General features: G+C 39.7%; 1 long non-coding RNA gene across 4 annotated transcripts in view; it reads right to left on the minus strand.

The window, feature by feature from the left end:
• Positions 1 to 8,206: 8,206 nt before the first annotated feature.
• The window catches only part of LOC123383120, a 30,854-nt gene continuing 17,979 nt past the window's right edge, over positions 8,207 to 21,081 (minus strand). For 2 of the 4 annotated variants that reach the window (XR_006592512.1, XR_006592511.1), the window contains exons 4-6: positions 15,588 to 15,662; positions 13,927 to 13,966; positions 8,207 to 11,159 (exon numbers count right to left, since the gene is read on the minus strand). This is a non-coding gene — a long non-coding RNA (uncharacterized LOC123383120). Of the gene's footprint in view, positions 12,970 to 13,926; positions 13,967 to 15,587; positions 15,663 to 21,081 lie in introns of all 4 variants that reach the window. The other 2 variants (XR_006592513.1, XR_006592514.1) reach the window with 2 other exon arrangements.

Raw genomic sequence — 21,081 nt, forward strand, 5'->3', positions numbered from 1 at the left:
TGGTCACGGAGAATGAAAAAGCGGGGAGTGGACGAGAGCTGAAGACAGAGGAGAGGTGCACAATTGCTGATCTGGGAGAACACAGTGGGTAACTGGGTGGCGCCATTTTCACTGCTCATGGAAATGCGTATACTCACCTACGAGCACCGCAACAATCCGCCCCAGTAGGCTAGCAGCGCCATCTAGTGGAGAGCAGAGCTATTACACTGAGCCCCACCCAACTGAGCCAACTTCACTTCTTCAAGAAAACAAGTCTCACCACCAGCTTAGTTTATGGACCATAAAGAGCTACATCGACTGACTTCTAGGGGAAAACTAAGCAATTTTAGTCCGACTTGAATCTGTTAGCAGGTTCATCTATTCAATTTTCTATCTTTTTTTTCTTTTGTCTTTTTCTCTTTTACAATTCTTTTCTTTTTCTTGAATACAGAAAGAGAAAAAATTCATTTTTATTTTCAATTTTTATTAAAAATATCTTTCTTGCATTTTTATTACTATATTTTTTACTTTTGTGTAAATTTGTTCAAATTCTACTTTACTTCCATCATTTTATTTTAGTCTACTTCAGTGTATTCACCTTTTCAAATTTTCAGACAATTTCCTTTTTTTATTTCTTTTTCTTTTTTCTCTTTTTTGTTTTTCTTGAATGCAGAAAGAGAAAAACTTCATCCTTCCTTTCAATTTCTATTAAAAATATTTTCTTTAATTTTTATTACCATATATTCTGCTTTTGGTAAACTTTTTTAAATTCTATTTACTTCCATCATTTTATTTTAGTCTACTACAGTGTATTCACTTTTTCAAATTTTCAAACGATTTCTTTTTTTATCTTTTTCTTTTTCATTTCTTTTCTTTTTTCTTAAATACAGAAAACAAAAAAATTCATGTTTATTTTTAATTTTTATTAAAAATATTTTTCTTTAATTTTTTCTAGTATATTCTTTACTTTTGTGTATATTTTTTCAAATTCTACTTTACCTCCATCATCACATTTTAGTCTACTTCAGTGTATTCATTTTTTCAAATTCTCAAATGATTTCCTTCCCACCCACTTCTTTTTTTCTCTAATCTGTCAAATCACTTTCAACACCCAGAGCAAAACACACCTAGGATCTAGCGTCATCTATTCGATTTTTATGTGTGTGTATTTTTAATTTTTAATTTTAATATTTTTTAATTTTAATTTTTTTTAATTTCAATTTTTCTACCTCATTAATTCCTTTTCTCCCTTCAAAATGACAAAACAAAGAAATTCACCCCAAAAGAAAGAGCATGAAGAAACGACAGCCAGGGATTTAACCAACACAGATACAAGCAAGATGTCTGAACCAGAATTTCGAATCACAATTAGAAGAATATTAGCTGGAGTCAAAAATAGATTAGAATCCCTTTCTGCAGAGATAAAAGAAGTAAAAAATAGCCAGAATGAAATTAAAAATGCCATAACTGAGCTGCAATCACGGATGGATGCAGTGGCGGCAAGGATGGACGAGGCAGAGCAGAGAATCAGCGATATAGAGAACAAACTTATAGAGAATAACGAAGCAGAAAAAAAAGAGGGAGAGTAAGGCAAAAGAGCATGATTTAAGAATGAGAGAAATCAGTTACTCATTAAAAAGAAACAATATCAGAATCATAGGGGTCCCAGAGGAGGAAGAGAGAGAAATAGGGGTAGAAGGGTTATGTGAGCAAATCATAGCGGAAAACTTTCCTAACCTGGAGAAAGACACAGACATCAAAATCCAGGAAGCACAGAGGACCCCCATTAGATTCAACAAAAACTGACCATCAACAAGGCATATCATAGTCAAATTCACAAAATACTTAGGCAAGGAGAGAATCACGAAAGCAGCAAGGGAAAAAAAGTCCCTAACCTACAAGGGAAGACAGATCAGGTTTGCAGCAGACCTATGCACAGAAACTTGGCAGGCCAGAAAGGAGTGGCGGGATATATTCAGTGTGCTGAATCAGAAAACTATGCAGCCAAGAATTCTTTATCCAGCAAGGCTGTCATTCAAAATAGAAGGAGAGATTAAAAGGCTCCCAGACAAATAAAAATTAAAGGAGTTTGTGACCACTAAACCAGCCCTGCAAATTTTAAGGGGGACTTTCTGAGGGGAGAAAAGATGGAAAAAAAAAATATATATATATATATATTATATATATATATATATATATATATATATATATATATATACCAAAAGCAACAAAGGATTAAAAAGGACCAGAGAACACCACCAGAAATTCCAACTCCACAACAAACATAATGGCAATAAATTCATATCGTTCAGTACTCACTCTAAACGTCAATGGACTCAGTGCTCCAATCAAAAGACATAGGGTAACAGAATGGATAAGAAAACAAGATCCATTTATATGGTGTTTACAAGAGACCCACTTTAGACCTAAAGACACCTTCAGATTGACAGTAAGGGGATGGAGAACCATCTCTCATGCTAATGGTCAACAAAAGAAAGCTGAAGTAGCCCTACTTATATCAGACAATCTAGACTTTAAGGTAAAGACTGTATCAAGAGATGCAGAAGGGAATTACAGCATAATCAAGGGGTCTATCCACCAAGAAGACCTAACAATTGTACACATTTATGCACCAAATGTGAGAGCACCGAAATATAAAAGTCAATTAATCACAAACATAAAGAAACTCATCAACAGTAATACCATAATAGTAGGAGACTTCAACATCCCACTCACAGCAATGGACAGATCATCTAATCAAAAAATCAACTACGAAACAATGGCTTTGAATGACATACTGGACCAGATGGACTTAACAGATATATTCAGAACATTTCATCCTAAAGCATCAGAATATACATTCTTCTCTGGTGCACATGGAATGATCTCCAGTATAGACCATGTACTGGGACACAAATCAGCCCTAAGTAAATACAAAAAGATCAAGATCATACTGTGCATATTTTCAGAACACAATGCTATGAAACTTGAAATCAACCACAAGAAAAAATTTGGAAAGGTAACAAATACTTGGAGACTGAAGAACATCCTACTAAAGAATGAATGGGCTAACCAAGAAGTTAAAAAGGAAATTAAAAAGTTCATGGAAACCAAGGAAAATGATAACACCATAACCCAAAACTTCTGGGACACAGCAAAGGCGGTCATAAGAGGAAAGTATATAGCAATCCAAGCCTTTCTAAAGAAGGAAGAAAGATCTCAGATACACAACCTAACCTTACACCTTAAGGAGCTGGAAAAAGAACAGCAAATAAAACTCCAAACCAGCAGAAGACAGGAAATAATAAAGATTAGAGCAGAAATTAATGCTATTGAAACAAACAAAAAAAAAAAAACCCCAGTAGAACAGATCAATGAAACCAGAAGCTGGTTCTTTGAAAGAATTAACAAAATTGATAAACCACTAGCCAGTTTGATCAAAAAGAAAAAGGAAAAGACCCAAATAAAGAAAATCAAGAATGAAAGAGGAGAGATCACAACCAACACAGCAGAAATAAAAACACTAATAAGATAATATTAAGAGCAATTATATGCCAATAAAATGGGCAATCTGGAAGAAACAGACAAATTCCTAGAAACATATACACTACCAAAACTGAAACAGGAGGAAATAAAAAATTTGAACAGACCCATAACCAGTAAGGAAATCAAATTAGTAATCAAAAATCTCCCAAAAAAACAAGAGTCCAGGGCCAGATGGATTTCCAGGGGAATTCTACCAAGCATTTAAGGAAGAGTTAACACCTATTTATTCTCTTGAAGGTGTTCCAAAAAATAGAAATGGAAGGAAAACTTCCAAACTCTTTTTATGAAGCCAGCATTACCTTGATTCCAAAACCAGACAGAGACCACACTAAAAAGGGGAACTATAGACCAATTTCCCTGATGAACATGGATGCAAAAATCCTCAACAAGATATTAGCCAACTGGATCCAACAATACATTAAAAAAATTATTCACCATGACCAAATGGGATTTATAACTGGGATGCAGGGCTGGTTCAATATCTGCAAAACAATTAACATGATTCATCACATCAGTAAAAGAAAGGACAAGAACCATATGATCCTCTCAATAGATGCAGAGAAAGCATTTGACAAAATACAGCATCCTTTCTTGATAAAAACCCTCAAGAAAGTAGGGATAGAAGGAGCATACCGCTAGATCATAAAAGCCATATATGAACGACCCAATACTAATATCATCCTCAATGGGGAAAAGCTGAGAGCTTTCCCCCTAAGGTCAGGAACAAGATAGGGATGTCCACCCTCGCCACTGTTATTCAACATAGTATTGGAAGTCTTAGCCTCAGCAATCAGACAACACAAAGAAATAAAAGGCATCCAAATTGGCCAGGAGGAGGTCAAACTTTCATTCTTTGCAGATGACATGATACTCTCTATGGAAAACCAAAAAAATTCCACGAAAAAACTGCTATAATTGATTCATGAATTCAGCAAAGTTTCAGGATATAAAATCAATGCACAGAAATAGGTTGCATTCCTATACACCAACAATGAAGTGACAGAAAGAGAAATCAAGAAATCGATCCCATTTACAGTTGCACAAAAAACCATAAAATACCTAGGAATAAATCTAACCAAAGAGGCGAAAAATCTATACACTGAAAACTATAGAAAGCTTATGAAAGAAAATGAAGAAGACACAAAAAAATGGAAAAAGATTCCATGCTCCTGGATAGGAAGAACAAATATTGTTAAAATGTCAATACTACCCAAATAAATCTACATATTCAATGCAATCCCTATCAAAGTAACACCAGCATTCTTCACAGAGCTAGAACAAAGAATCCTAAAATTTGTATGGAATCAGAAAAGACCTCAAATAGCCAAAGCAATCTTGAAAAATAAAACCAAAGCAGGAGGCATCACAATACCAGACTTCAAGCTATACTACAAAGCTGTAATCATCAAGACAATATGGTACTGGCATGAGAACAGGCACTCAGATCAATGGAACAGAATAGAGAAATATAGCTGGAAATATAGCCAACTAATCTTTGACAAAGCAGGAAAGAATATCCAATGGAATAAAGACAGTCTCTTCAGCAAGTGGTGCTGGGAAAACTGGACAGCGACATGAAGAATGAGCCTGGACCACTTTCTTACACCATTCACAAAAGAAACTCAAAATGGATGAAAGACCTAAATGTAAGACAGGAAGCCACCAAAATCCTCGAGAAGAAAGCAGGCAAAAATCTCTTTGATCTTGCCTGCAGCAACTTCTTATTCAACATGTCTCCAGAGGCAAGGGAAACAAAAGCAAAAATGAACTACTGGGACCTCATCAAAATAAAAAGCTTCTGCACAGGAAGGAAACAATCAGCAAAACTAAAAGGCAACCGACAGAATGGGAGAAGATATTTGCAAATGACATATCAGATAAAGGACTAGTATCCAAAATCTATAAAGAACTTATCAAACTCAACACTCAAAAAGCAAATAATCTAGTAAAGAAATGGGCAAAAGACATGAATACACACTTCTCCAAAGAAGACATCCAGATGGCCAACTGACACATGAAAAAATGCTCAACATCGCTCTCATCATCAGGGAAATACAAATCAAAACCACAATGAGATACCACCTTACCCCTGTCAGAATGGCTAACATTAACAACTCAGGCAACAACAGATGTTGGCGAGGATGCAGAGAAAGAGGATCTCTTTTGCATTGTTGGTGGCAATGCAAGATGATGCAGCCACTCTGGAAAATAGTATGGAGGTTCCTCAAAAAACTAAAAATAGAACTACCCTACGACCCAGCAATTGCACTACTAGGCATTTACCCACGGGATACAGGTGTGCTGTTTCGAAGGGACACATGCACCCCCATGTTTATAGCAGCACTATCAACAATAGCCAAAGGATGGAAAGAGCCCAAATGTCCATTGATGGATGAATGGATAAAGACAATGTGTTGTATACACACACACACACACACACACACACACACACACACACACAATGGAGTATTACTCGGCAATCAAAAAGAATGAAATCTTGCCATTTGCAACTACGTGGATGGAACTGGAGGGTATTATGCGAAGTGAAGTTAGTCAGTCAGAGAAAGACAAAAATCATCTAATTTCACTCATATGAGGACTTTAAGAGTCAAAACACATGAACGTAAGGAAAGGGAAACAAAAATAATATAAATACCAGGAAGGGGACAAAACAGAAGAGACTCAAAAATATGGAGAACAAACTGAGGGTTGCTGGAAGGGTTGTGGGAGGGGGATGGGGTAAATGGGTAAGGGGCATTAAGGAATCTACTACTGAAAGCATCGTTGCACTATATGCTAACTAATTTGGATGTAAAGTTTAAAAAATAAAAAATAAAATTAAAATAATTAATTAATTAATTAATTAAAACATGACCCTTTTTGCCTGTCAGTGCCCTCTTCCTCTAAGGTCTGCTTATTTGGCCCACTCTAGGTGATTCAATATTCACTATTCTATCGGCATGTTCCAAAGACATTTATTGAGCACCTATGCCATTTATAGCACCGGGTTGGGCCCAGCAGAAATTCAGGGTGAAAAAATAAAGGAATGCAGAGTGAAAAAACAAAGAAATGCAGAGTGAAAAATCTAGTCTGTACTCACAGAGATATTAGAGTAACCAGGGAGACAGGAAAAATAAGAAAATAAAAATAAAAAACCAGGGAGATTGGAAAAATAACTAAAAGGCAAGGAAGAAGGTTATCCTTGTTAGTAAAGAGATATAAGAAAGAACAAAGAAAGCAATTAAGTCTGACTTGATGATGTTTATTTTCACCTAAGTCATGTTAAAGTTAGTTGCCTAACGCGGGGGGGGGGGGGGGGGGGCAGTGAAAGGGGGGGCATTGCTCCCCAAGAGGGAGGTATAGTATGCTATGTTTCCCTAACTCATGTTCATGTCACATGGTGCCTTCACTCATGGTAAACTGGTAAATCCCTCCCTTACCACAATTTGTGAAATGCTGGGGAAAGGCATTTATTATGCAGAGGAAGATGTGTTTGGAATGAGAGGTCAGGTGTGATGGAAAGGGGCCTGGATATTACTTGTTCAAGGAAACTGAGTCTTCTTGGCTACATTTGGGTTTCTCTGAAGCAGAAATAGCTGTCTGGTTAGGGCCTGCTGGTGTGTTTCACGTGAGGCAGAACTGGTTGCTCGGGATGTAACCCAGCCTGAATACAAATGAAGGACATCTCACAAAAGCCTTTGTTTTCCTTAGCTGGTAAGAGTGCTGACCCACATGTCCATGGACACAAAACAAATATTTGGAGCCAAAACTTATCAACGACACGTTGCAAAAACTACTGTGACCCTACTGCTAAAGGATTCATCTGTAAAAGACACATTTCCCATTTACCAATCCAAACATGCCAATCACAAAGGTGAATGAAAATAGTTCAAAGGAAGGGCACCTGGATGGCTCAGTCGGTTATAGGCCCGACTCTTGGTTTGTCTCAGGTCATTATCTCACAGTTGTGGCTGTGCACTGACCCTGTGGAGACTGCCTGGGATTCTTTTTCTCTGCGTCTCTCTGCCCCTCCCCCATTCATACATGCTCTCCTTCTCTCTCTCAAAATAAATAAATAAAACTTAAAAAAAAAAAGAAAAAATACTTCAAAGGAAAAATAAGACATTTTACTCCTTTGAAAACAAGAATACGTTCCAGATAATAAAAAAGTAAAACTTTGTCAGAATATCGCTCTTCATATTAAATTAGTCCATTAATTTTGTCCACAATCCAAACATATTTTCCAAATCTGAGTTGTGTCCAAACATGCCTGACTGAGTAATAGGCCACCTGAGAAGAATGACCACGTGGGGCGGGTTTCTGCCAGCATTTCTAGCAGCTAATATTTGTGCCCTGTTTGCCGTTTGCAAAATGCTTTTCTATTGGTGGCCTCGCTTAACCCTCAAAGCGATCCTATTAGGAGGTTAGGACAATGATGACTCCCTTTTGGCGCATGAGGAAACTGAGCCTTGCAGACGTAGCGATGTGCTGCCTGAGTTCAGCAAGCGCTGCGGGGGAGTATCTGCTAAGGAGTGTGAGAATTGGCCCTGACACTTCAGCTCCGACGTCCTTCCCACCGCCCCCCCCCCCCCCCCACACACACACACTATCTCCTGGGACAAGCGCCAGCTGTTTGAAGTCCCAGACGTCCCAAAGGGGCAAGCAATCTCTCAGCCCTCTCATTAATTCAATTATTTATTCACTCATTTAACAAACCTTCACTGAATGTTACTAGGCACAAGGAATAGGGTGTATGTATTTTACAAAATACATACCTTCATCCTCATCCAGTTCAAAGTCAACTGCAGAAGACACACAACTGAACAAACATTAACAGTACAGTGTGGTTTTCTATCACAGGGTAGACATGAAGGTGCTACCCTAAACTCAGTGCCCCGTAGTATGTACCATTCAACTGTCCTGGGGCTCTGCTGCCTTTTCGATAACGTTAACAACCATTTACTGTCTACTAGGTGCCAGGCACTGTATTTGGCTTAGATCCATTGTCTCACTGAATTCTTGCTATAACTTCTGCATGTAGGCTTAGGATTCCATTTCATAGAGGAAGACCCTGGAACTCAGAGAGATTGAGTAACTTGATAGTCATTACATATGGCCACGTAAAAAAAATCTCCCAAAACTTAGTGGCTTAAAACAACATTTACTATCTCACAGTTTCTGTGAGTCAAGAATCACAGCATGGCTTAGCTAGGTCCTCTGGCTTAGGGTCTCTCACGAAGCTACAGTCGAGGTATTAGCAGGAACCACATTCATGTCAAGGCTCCACTGGGGAAGAATCTGATTGCAAGCTCACTCACATGGTTACTGGAGGATTCAGTTCCTCATGGACTACTGGGCCGAGGGCTCCAGTTCCACACCACTTGGCTGGAGGTTGCCTTCAGTCACATGAGCCTCTTCATGGCAGTTTGCTTCATCAGAGGCAGAGAAAGAGAGAGAACCAAACAGATATCATAGTCTTTTACAACCTAATCTCCAAGGTGATATCCCATGAATTTCACCATATTCTACTCAGTCAACACTAGTTCCAATACACACACACACACACACACACACACACACACACACACACACACACACAAAGTGGGGGTTACACAAGGGAGTAGATATCAGGAGGTGGTGATTACTGGATGCCATTTGGGGAACAACCTACTCTACTTGCCAAGAGCTGGCTTGTGACATATCCAGAACCTAAATGTCTGACTTGTCAAATCCATGCTCAACACATCACCTGGCAACCCTCACAGGTTTCCAACACACACATAGTTAACCATATTACCGGTTTCAAAGCATGAGTACACATGTGATTTATTTCATTCAAGATATGTATAGGCAGACATTTAAATTCTCATTTTATAAAGAAGAAAACTAAAATTCATAGAGTATAAGCGACTCCTGGATTTGTGTAAGTCATTAGAGTTTTTAGTGTTGACGTTTAATGACATTTTAGTTGGAGCTTAAATGATTTTCCCCAGCTTACCCCAAATGGAGCCTGGATGCAGGTTTTCTGCTTCCAAATCCCAAGAAGCCCAATGCCATGATTATCTGATTCATTGATTTCCACCTGTTTTCTATTTAGATTTAAGTCACTATTATGGTTCTGATGCTATGCTGGCCATAGAGGACATAGAAGACAAGGAAAATAGAAGACAGGGTCTTCATAGGCACATCCTGACCCACATTCATCTGCACAAGGCAGTGTCCAAAGATCTTAAAGCCTCCTAACAGAGGGGTCCTTAGGCTCCCACAGCTTCCCTGATTGCAGCTGCCATGCCACCATGATAGTGACATTGGAAATGAGGCAAAGAGGAGCTCCCACAACTTTGGGACGGCCTCTCACATTGCCGGATGCACATCTCACAGTCCTGCCCATGTGTCACAAGGTGGCTTTGGAAAGAGTTAGAAGTGGGAAAATGTCCACCCAGTACTCAAAGGAAACATCATCGATCTTACTTTTTTCATTCCTTTGAAGATAGCTTTGGCTCTTCCTCTTCAGTCCCCAGTCACATCCAATCACTAAGGACACCCAACGATCTTTCACGTCCACCCTCTGTTGCCTGGTCAACATCCCAGCCTCCTTATTCAGTGGTTTCCCTGTCTCTAGTCTCCACCCTGAAATCCATTCTCCAGGGCATCCAGAGTGAGCTTTCTAAACTCAGATCTGATTGGGAAACTCTCCTGCTTCAAACTTTCAATCAATGTCCATTGATTGATTTATGCTCTCAGCGTAAAGTGATATTCCTTATCCTAGAAGGCAAGGCTCTGCCGAGCAGGCCCCTCTCCTTTCTTCGCCAGTCTGAGACCTGAACACGTTCTTGTATTCTTTCTACCCCAGCCGCACTGACTCAGCATGGCCAGGGGCTCTTGTGTATTATGTGCTCTCTCATTTTCTAGCTATCCTGCCCCCACCCCCTTTACCTGGTCAAGACATCCAACTCAACCCTTGTATGCCCACTCTTCATGAAAGCTTTCCCTGTGTGTGTCCAGGGGTGGATTTGGTATCCTTCTTTGTCATGCCATAGAATGCCTTGTGCCTGGCACATGTCTTTGTTATTGTGTGCTCAGTACCAGGAGGACAGCGCCTTGTCTTCTATTTTCCTTGTCTTCTATGTCCTCTATGGCCAGCATAGCATCAGGCCCATAATAGTGACTTAAAACAAAAATCTGTTGAATGAGTGAATGAATGAATGAATGCAACCCCTTCTCCCATGTTCCCAGCATTAAAGACTTCCAGTAGAAGGGGCACCTGTCTAGCTCAGTCGATTAAGCGTCCGACTTCAGCTCAGGTCATGATCTCATGATTCACGAGTTCGAATCCCGCATCGGGCTCTGCTGACAGCTCAGAGCCTGGAGGCTGCTTCAGATTCTGTGTCCCTGTCTGCTTCTCCCCTGCTCACACACACACTCTCTCTCTCTCTCTCTCAAAACTAAACATTTAAAAAAATTTTTAAAGACTTCCAGGTGCTTGTTCATCAACCCACAGGTCACCAAGCTTTTTTTGGTCCTGATGCCTCTGGAGAGATTGTCCAGTTCTTGGTTGGCTTCTCACGATGTGGAGCAACCTATTCATTCATTTACTCTGTCAAGAAACATTTGTGCCAGGCATGTGCTGGATGCTGGAACAGAATCAAAGATGAGTTAAGCACATAAAAGCCCAGACTAAAATGAGTTCTTAGTCTGGTGTGTGGAGCTTATGGTATTTGAAAGAGCTCCTTGGGGGAATAATAGGTTCATGTTTATAAAGCACCTTAATAAAGACACCACCTTGGTATTACTATTCTTTCTCGAATACATCACTTTAGCCACTGTAACAATACCAGCCTATTCTACAATATTATAATCATCTACTGTTCCATTTCATTTTACTGTTTAAGTTTCAGGGTATGTGGCTAGTAGCTAGCAATACCCCCTCTGAGTTGATGACAGCATATACAGAGAAGCCACAACATTATTGTTTGGAATTGTTTTTCAGATGGTAATAATTTTTGGAGTTACTGTTAAAACGTAATACAGGTCAATAATGCAGTCAGTAGTATACTTTAACGTGTTATGACCCTTTCTCCATACCCTTCTAGTTAAAACATAAAAAATAAAAATCTTTCTCAGAGGCCTAGGTGAACTTCTACAGGATTTTAAGCCATCATCATTGGAGTTTGTACAATTAATTCGCCAGGCTGCCCCAACCCACAGGAATCGAGGAAATGCCCTGGCAGGATGAGACTGGCCCTTCTCTCCTCCAGTCGATAAAAAGTAGATAAATTAATTTATTCACATTTTAATTTTCCTTTCACTAGTTTTAATATTAACAATAGCATTAATTATGTAACACTGATTTATCGCTGACCATATGCCAGGCACTGTATTAAATGCTTTCTATTTACCGCCTACAGCAGCCTTAAAAAAAAAAAAACTGGTGCTCTTGCCATCCCATTGTACAGTTGAGGATCCGGAGCTCGATCAAAGTCAGATACGTTATCCAAGGTCACACATGTCCTAAGTGGCAGGGCAGGAATCCAACCTCAGATCATCCTACCATAAAAACTCACATTTTAAACCTCTGCGCCCTCAATTCTCTTCATTTCAGAAATATCTGAGGTGACTTAGGAAACACATTCTGTACACACGATAGCAAATCAGTGAAGTAAAGAGATAAAGAGAAAATTTAAGGTAGAAACAAATAAGATGAAGCTGGAATTAGCATATAAAATATATACCCACAGAGTCCTGAGTACTTTAGAGAAGAAAGCAGCAAATGTAGCTCTGCGTTTCTCCATCAAAGAGGGAAATGTGTTCATTTACATGCTTTACAGTATTCATAAAATGAAAAACAAACTCAGGGAAAAAAAAAAACCTCTATCCTGGTACTGAGACTTACAGAAAATGTCTCACTTGAGGCTCTTAAAAAGGGCTGTGTGATGTAATGATCGACAGACCATCACCGTCAACAGCATCCCTGCAGCAAATGTGGCCATGGTTCTGGGAGGCCGTGTTGTGGATCCATTTATGACACATCTCAGCGCAGTGAAATGGCTTTGCACCAAACCTCAGGTGGTAAGATCCAAATCCAGATTGTACAGTTTTCCAGTGGCCCGGCTGAATCCCAGGAGGCAATGCTTCATAAACACAGTCCTAACACCAAGGGTTCAGGCATTCCATGGCACCAGCCAAAGGCAGGCCTATGTCCTTCGACTGGGTGTCTGCGTATGATCACACTTCCATGAAGACCCAGAAGGTACATGCGCCCCACCTCACCTCTCTGCAGAGCCAGACACAGGAGAACCCTCATAGCAGGGCTCGGATTCCCTCAGAAAATGATTCTGGGCGTGTCAGGGTAATGTGGGCGACCAAGCACCTAAAACCTTACTCCACACAGCCTGGCTATGATCATTTCAGTCCAGAAAAAAATTAATCAGCTGTTTCCAAACTCTAGGCACAGTCATTAAAAAAAAAAACAAAAACAATAAAACAATAAATACACCAATTATAACGGATCCTGAATACCTAACTTTAAGCAATGTCACTTCCTGACAAACTCTCCAACATAAAGCAGTAACTGAATACACCAATTTGTTGAGAGGGTTGTTAGGACAAATTAGTTAGATGCTGGAAGATATTTAAGATATGGTCAATGAGATTCAACCATAGCTTCTGGAACAACTGTTTTCCCACCTGTTTTGAAAGAAGCTTCCAGAATCCAAGCTTGGTATCCTAGGGTCTTAGAGCCAACTTTGCCACTTGACAGGACACCATTCCTGGACCCAGCCAGGGGTCTACCTATGTGCTCAGTGAGATTGTTGGGCAGGCTATGCTACTGTGCTTTAAAGTACTATGTGGTCTTTGAACTATTTTGGTCCTACATCCAATCAGTAAACTATTTTAAATATAAGTAAATATTTTGTGTACATATAAATATAGCATATTATGTGTGTCATTTACCGTACTAGATTGTTATCAACTCCTTTGGATTATATGTATCAATTACTGTACTAATGTTTTACAAAAGCAGTGCAAAACATTCATTACAACAGACATTGAGAGGGATATGATACCAAAAAAATATGACCGAAGTTCTCTGGAAGTTCTACTATTTTCTCCTCATCCCCTATTATATCCTCTTTGGAGGCCTCCATCCTCCTCTTTGGAGGCTACCATCATACAGTAAGGAGCTAGGTAGGCCTTCTCTGGACCATTTCCTAGCATTTCATGTAGGGGTTCTGTGGCCCAGCCCCAGCCCATCTCCCCAGCCTTATCCCTGCTGAGGCTCTCCACCCACACCCAATTCTCCTTCACATTGGCACGCACCCCACCAGCACCACCAGCCAGAAGAGGCATGGGGTAAATTCTCCCCTAGAGTGTCTGGAGGAAACACATCTCTGCACATACCTTGACTTCAGCCCAGGGATGCTGAGTTCAGACTCCTGGCCTTCAGAAGTGTGAGAGAATAAATTTCAGTTGGTTTAAGCCACCACATTTGTGGTAATATGTTATAACAGCCACAGGAAATTAAGACACTTATTAAGAGCTTTGGGGGAAGGAGACAGGAGCTAATGATAGAAATAAAGTTGGAGGGCGTGGGCTCGGCACCCAATTCCTCTCTGGTCTTAAGCGTGCCCAAGACTTTCACTTCCACTTTCCGGGGAAATCAGTATCTCCTCACCCCTAGAAACCCCCTCACCACCACAAACTGGCACTTCTTTGAAAGCTCCATCACCCCAGACAGATGATGGATATTTCTAAGATGACCACATCCCCACCATTCACTGAGGTCCAGCAAAAATAATTCTTTGTGAGGCTCCTCAGCTAGCTGACCCTGCCATGACTTCTTGCTTGCTATTATCACTAAATATAAGTTCTTATGGACACCATCTTCACGTTCATTCTCATCCCCACGCCTCCTTGGGTTTTAGCTCCCTGGGCCCAAACTCCTCTCTTTTGGTCTTTCTTTTCTCTCTGCAGTTGGAAGAATTCTAAAGATGTCCTCTCCAAAATCCCCATGACCCCATCATTCAATCAAACACTAATGTAAGTACTACTGTGAAGAGACCTCAGGTAGAATTAAGGTAAGTGATCAGTTGACTTTAAGATTGGGAGAGTAGCCTGGATTATCCAGGTGGAACCAATGTAATCACTTCTGCCCCTCAAAGCAGAGGAGTCAGAGAGATGGGGCAGGAGAGGTGGGGCTGAAGGGAAAGTCAGAGAGATTCAAAGAGTGAGAAAGATATAGGCTACCATTGCTAGCTTCGTAGGGGTCCATGAACCAAGGAATGTGAGTAGCCTCCAGAATCTGAGAATGACGCCCAGCCAGCAAGGAATCTGCCAACAACCCAAATGAGCCTAGAAATAGATTCTTCCCTAGAGCTTCCAGCAAGGAAACTGGAGCTCACACTTGTGAGACTCTAAGCAAAGAAGCAGCTGAGCCATGCTGAGCCCAGACTACTGACCTACAGAAACTGTGAGATAATAAATGGGTGTTCTTTTAAGATGATAAATCTGTGGCAATTTGTACAGCAGTGGTAGAAAACTAATACACTCTCAAACCGCTCCTTCTCTGCCTCTTTGTGGACCTCTCTTCTTTGACATGTCTCTTAAACAATGATTCCTATTCTCACTCTCCCTGAGTAATATTATTGGTTCCAAGGCTTCAATGTCCATCCATATCCTACTAAATCCTTAAGCCATAACTCTATGTCAGATATCTTTGCTGTGTTCCAAACCCATAGATTCAGCTGTCTGCTAGATATCTCCATTCCTATGTCTTGGATGCTTCTGAAACAAACATGTCCAAATAGAGGCTCATTTTATGCCCCTATACCTGCTTCTACTTCTGAGGCCCCCTACAAGGAATAGTGTCACGATCATCCAGCTACCAAAGTCTAAACCTTTTCTTCATCCTTGTCTCCTCCCTCTTTTTCAATGCTAAATCCTAGCCCCAAGTCCTATCTATTCCAACTGCTAATTTTCCCTAATCCATTTACTTGCCTCCATTTCCCAGGACAAGTCCCCACTGTCTCTCATCCATGCTACCTCAAGAGCCCCTTACTCACCTCCTTGTCTGCAGTAGTGCTCCCCAGTCCATTCTCTTAGCTGTACTCAAAGATCACTTCTGACAAATTCTCCGTCTGTGAACAGAATATAATAAAATGGATAGGACTGGAGACCAGCTTATCATTCTGAACGATGGGGGTCAAGGAAATCATCCATAACTAGGGTAAAAGCTAAACAAGTAGAAAAATGCAAGGAAAATATAAAAGACATGAAGGACCATTTCATAAGGTCAATATCACCTATGACTTTTGAGAAGGAGGGAATAGGTATGGATAAAGAAAACGTGGTATGTACTTACAATGGGATGCTATTCAGCCTTGTAAAGAAAGAAGTCCTACTACTTGCTACAGCATCCATGAACCTAGAGGACATTATGCTAAAAACAAATACTGCAGGATTCTACTTATATGAGGAATCTAAAATAGTCAAACTCATAGAAGCAGAGAGTAGAACAGTGATTACTAGGGGCTGGGGGGTGGGGGGAATGGAGAATTGTTGCTTAATGGGTATAAATTTCAGTTATAAAAGATGATTAAGTTCTATAGATCTGCTGTACAATATAGTATCTATAGTTTACAATACATTTTAAATTTTTTTAATGTTTATTTTGAGAGAGAGAGAGAGAGAGCGAGCATGAGTGGGGGAGGGGCAGAGAGAGAGAGGGAGACACAGAATCCGAAGTAGGCTTCAGGCTCTGAGTTGTCAGCACAGAGCCCGACGTGGGGCTCTAGCCCATGAGCCATGATATCATGACCTGAGCCCAAGTCAGATGATTAACTGACTGAGCCACCCAGGCACCCCAACAATACACTTTAAAATACATTATGAGGACAGATCCCATATTAAGTATGCTTATCACCAAAAATCCAAAGCAAAAAACAAAAGAAAGTGAAAGAACACAAGGAAATTTTGGAGGTGATGGATGTTTATACCTTGACTGTGGTGATGATGTCATGAGTATATGCATATATTCAAACTTATCAAAGTATATGCATTAAATATATGAATTTCTTGAATATCAATTACACTTCAATAAATTTTTTAAAAATAAAAATTAAGGGGCACTTGGGTGGCTCAGTTGGTTAAGCATCTGACTCTTAATCTAGGCTCAGGTCATGATCTCACATTTTGTGAGTTCAAGCTTCATGTCAGGCTCTGACAGTGTGGAGCCTGCCTGGGATTCTCTCTCTCTCTCTCTCTCTCTCTCTCTCTCTCTCTCAAAAATAAATAAATAAATAAATAAATAAATACACTTTAAAAATTTTTTTAATTAAAATTAAAAGGTAAGAGTGAGAAGGAATTTTTTTTAATAAGACAAAATATCCCAAAGTTCCATAAAAGAACTTCCAAGTACCCAAGACTATTGATGAAAAAGACCCATGCCCCATGCAACTCTTGATCTCAGGGTGATGAGTTCAAGCCCCACGTAGAGTGTAGAGCTTACTTAAAAAAAGAAAAAGAAAACGACCCATGCCCAAGCACATCCTAATAAAATTTCTCATTGCTAACACTGGATGCCTAAAGACAGAGAAGAAACATATTAACTTTATAATAGAATATTATTTTAAATTTAGAATCATATGCTTAGTCACACTAACTTAATGTGAGAAGGCAAAATGAAGATATTTTTCAGGTATACATGCATAAAGATTTCCACTTCTCTAAATGAATTGTCCGTGACGAAGTCTGAGCCAATATTTCGATTGGCCTCCCACAACTCTAGAAAGTCAAGTTGTTTCTGACAGGTCTGATCTAAACAAAGCCAAGTAGTTCATTCTACCACAACTAGTAAGCAAAGAAACCAAGAGAACTTGTAGTTAAATATAAATGAGTTGGTACACACCTTATGGTTGACCAAATTTCCAAATTTTGCTGTCTCTGGGATAAATTATACTTTGATTCTTTGAATCAAGAGATAAATTTCAGAACACCAACTGATAGGCTGTTCGAAGGGTTTCACAGCCATTTATTCACTATCATATGTAATGCTTAGATGATATGTAAATACTGCCCACCTTGATTTCAGCCCTCTGATAAAACAATGGAAACACTAATTTTGCAAACAGTGCCAGAACCCAGATCTGGGATTGCTTGAACAGTGCTTAAGGGTGGCGTGCGCAAGGAAGAGCTTAATGCCAAGCCCTGTAGGGAGTCTCCAGGTTATAATTCCAGCCAGCCGATTATAGAGCTAAGGTGAAATTTACTTAAAACCGCCACCCATGGGAACATCCATGATGCACTCTGGCCATGGCAAGATCCCTTATGACTTTCTTCTGATACAAAGGCATGTGACAAAAGAGCAAGCAATCAGGAGTCCCAAAAGAAGGCTTCAAGCTGGGCCTTGCAAATATTTTCTCATCTTTTTCAAAGACATTGCAAGATAAGGCAGAAAGCCTGTGGCCCATCCTGCTGAAAACCAATGGTCACAATTTGCATCCTCTGTCTAGTCTTTTTATATATATATATATATTATTTATATATATTTACATTTATATAAATTTATATACATATATACATATATATTATACGTTTATATATTTTTATCCTCTAGTTTTATTATTGACTGCAGGCAGTTACACCAAAGCTACCTAAGCTACCTTCGTGACACAGTAGGAGCTTTCTTAAAGTGGTAAACTCATGTTGATGTTTCAATTTAACTCTTATTGTCTTTTCTTGTGACAATTTCAAAACCTTATGATTTTATATAAGCACTTCTGGATTATATTTTTTTCTAAGATGACAGCTTTTCTCATGTCTTCCCCATAAAATATATTCCTACCAGTTTTAATACATTCTTACTATATAGTGTCACCAGGTGTTTAAATTAAAATATTCTTCAAAACTTAAAAAAAATCTTAATTTTCCATGAAACAACAAATTCACTAAAACTGAAATAAAGCCTATTAGAAATTCACAATTAGAGAAAAGCATCTCTGAGATAGGATGAATAATAGTGCCTTAAATTAGCTACATCTTAACCCCCAGGATCTGTAAATGTGTTACTTTATGTGGTTCAAAGGACTTTGCAAATGTGATGAAGTGAATAATCCTGACATGGAGAGATTCCCTAGATCATCCAGGTAGGCCCAGTGACGTGATCACAGGCATCCTTCTAAGAAGGAAACAGGCAAATGCTACTACAAAAGAGAAGGTAATCTGATGACAAAAGCAGACTAGAGTGATGTGCTTTGAAGATAAAGGAATATAAACCAAAGAATATAAGCTGCACTAAAGGGTAGATGAAAGAAGAAGGAAAGAAAGAAAGATGGAAAGAAAGAAAGAAAGAAAGAAAGAAAGAAAGAAAGAAAGAAAGAAAGAAAGAAAGAAAGAAAAGCAGGGAGGGAGGGAAGGAGAGAAGGAAGGAAGGAAGGAAGGAAGGAAAAGATTCTCCCCTCAGAGCCTCCAGAAGGAAACAGCCATGTCAACACTTTGACTTCAGCCCAGTGAAATAGATTCCATACTTCTGACCTCCAGAAATGTAGGAGAAAAAAATGTGTTGTTTTAAGTCACTAAGTTTGTGATAATTCATTACAGCATCAATAGGAAACTAAAGCCACCTCTCTCTCTCTCTCTCTCTCTCTCTCTCTCTCTACACACACACACACACACACACACACACACACACACACACACACAAATTTACCTGGAAATTTAAATGTATTCAAAATAAGTATTTAATTAAAAGAATAATTACAAACTAGAAAGGAATGAGTCTATTACATATTGGAGGCTAAGAGATTTGACCACAGAAGTAAAAAGAAAAATGAATAACCTCATAAGTATTCATTAGAAAAAAATTAAAAGCAAATTTAGTGTTCAATTCTAGAATCCAGACAAAAAACAGAAGAATAAACCTAAATAAAGAGAAATAACTAATAACCAAAAGATAAACATTAATGCATTAGGATACAAAATAAAAAATAACAGACTTAAACTCTAAAGCTAGAAGTTTGTTCTTTGGAAAGATTAATAAAATAAACTTTGGCAAATCTGAAAAAGACAAATATCGCATGATTTCACTATGTGTGGAATTTAAAAAACAAAACAGATGAACATAGGGGAAGGGAAGTAAGAATAAGATAAAAACAGAGAGGGAGGCAAACCATAACAGACTCTTAACTACAAAGAACAAAGGGAGGGTTGCTGGAGGGGAGGGGGGTGGGGAATGGGCTAAATGGGGGATGGGCATTAAGGAGGGTACTTGTTGGGATGAAAACTGGTTGTCATATGTAAGTGATGAATCACTGGGTTCTGCTCCTGAAACCAATACTACACTGTATGTTAACTAACTTGAATTTGAGGGAGACACAGAATCCGAAGCAGGCTGCAGGCTCTGAGCTGTCAGCACAGAGCCCGACACGGGGCTCGAACCCACGAACCGTGAGGTCATGACCTGAGCCAAAGGTGGACACTTAACTGACTGAGCCACCCAGGCGCCCCAATAATTTTTTTCATTGTCAAAGTTTTATCCTGAAAATAACAATAGGCTCGGATGAATTTAATGCCAAGTGCTACCCAGCACACAAATCAATCCTTTTCCAGAATTAATCAATTCAAAAATTTCCCAAGGAGGGGATTCCATTCACTATAGCAGCAAATAAAATATTGAGGGGGAAAAGTGACAGGAAATGCTCAGAAAAAAAATATGAATAAAGCTTAAAAAAAAAAGGAAAAGATATATACATTGAAGGATTTTATAAAAGACCAGTCTAATGGAAATCCTGTCCAGGTGCAGCCTGACCACCCAGGAACAAGAGAGGCAGTGCCAGGAACCAACAGCCATGAAGAAACCTGGTTTCTGGAACAGGCTGGAAAAGAGACGTCACCAGAGAGCAAAGTGAAACCTCAGGGAAGTTACAAAGTGGTCCTGGAGCCCAGCAGCACAACAACCCAAGTGACCTACTTTTCATTTTTTCTTTATTACCCAGAGGACCTCTGGTGCTGTGTCCTGGGGATAAGTCTTCCCATCCACCCCGGAGGCCTCCGTTGGGCTGGCAGATTCCTGCTCTCTGGGCAGAACACCTGGACCGGCCCTGAAGCAGCAGAATAAACCTGAGGCACGGTTGGGGACTTGCAGGCTCACCACCCATCCCTCCAGAGCCACATCAGAGCAAACCGGAGGGCTGAGGGAAGTTCTCCCTGGAGGTACCCAGCCACACGCCATCCGGCCACACTGGGATACGCTGGCACCAGACAGACACGAACAACCTGGTCTGATTCGTTCTGGTTTTTCTTTAACTTCATTGTTGTTAAGTCTGGACAAAATGAGCCTCATTTAGGTATCTCCAGGATCTCCAGAATGCATATGCCAAGAGCCTCTGCTCCGTGTCTTCAAAGCCTCCCCAGAAGAAGCTTCTTTGATCCTACAAAGGACTTTAATTACATAAAGATCTGAATCATTTGATTAATTTTCAATATGCATAAAAGCTATTCATTTCCGGGAAGCAAAAATGCTTTTCAGAAGCCCACGTGGCCCCTACCTTTGTAATTTAC

This window comes from Felis catus, chromosome F2 (genome assembly GCF_018350175.1).
Source record: "Felis catus isolate Fca126 chromosome F2, F.catus_Fca126_mat1.0, whole genome shotgun sequence".
Lineage (NCBI taxonomy): Eukaryota > Metazoa > Chordata > Mammalia > Carnivora > Felidae > Felis > Felis catus.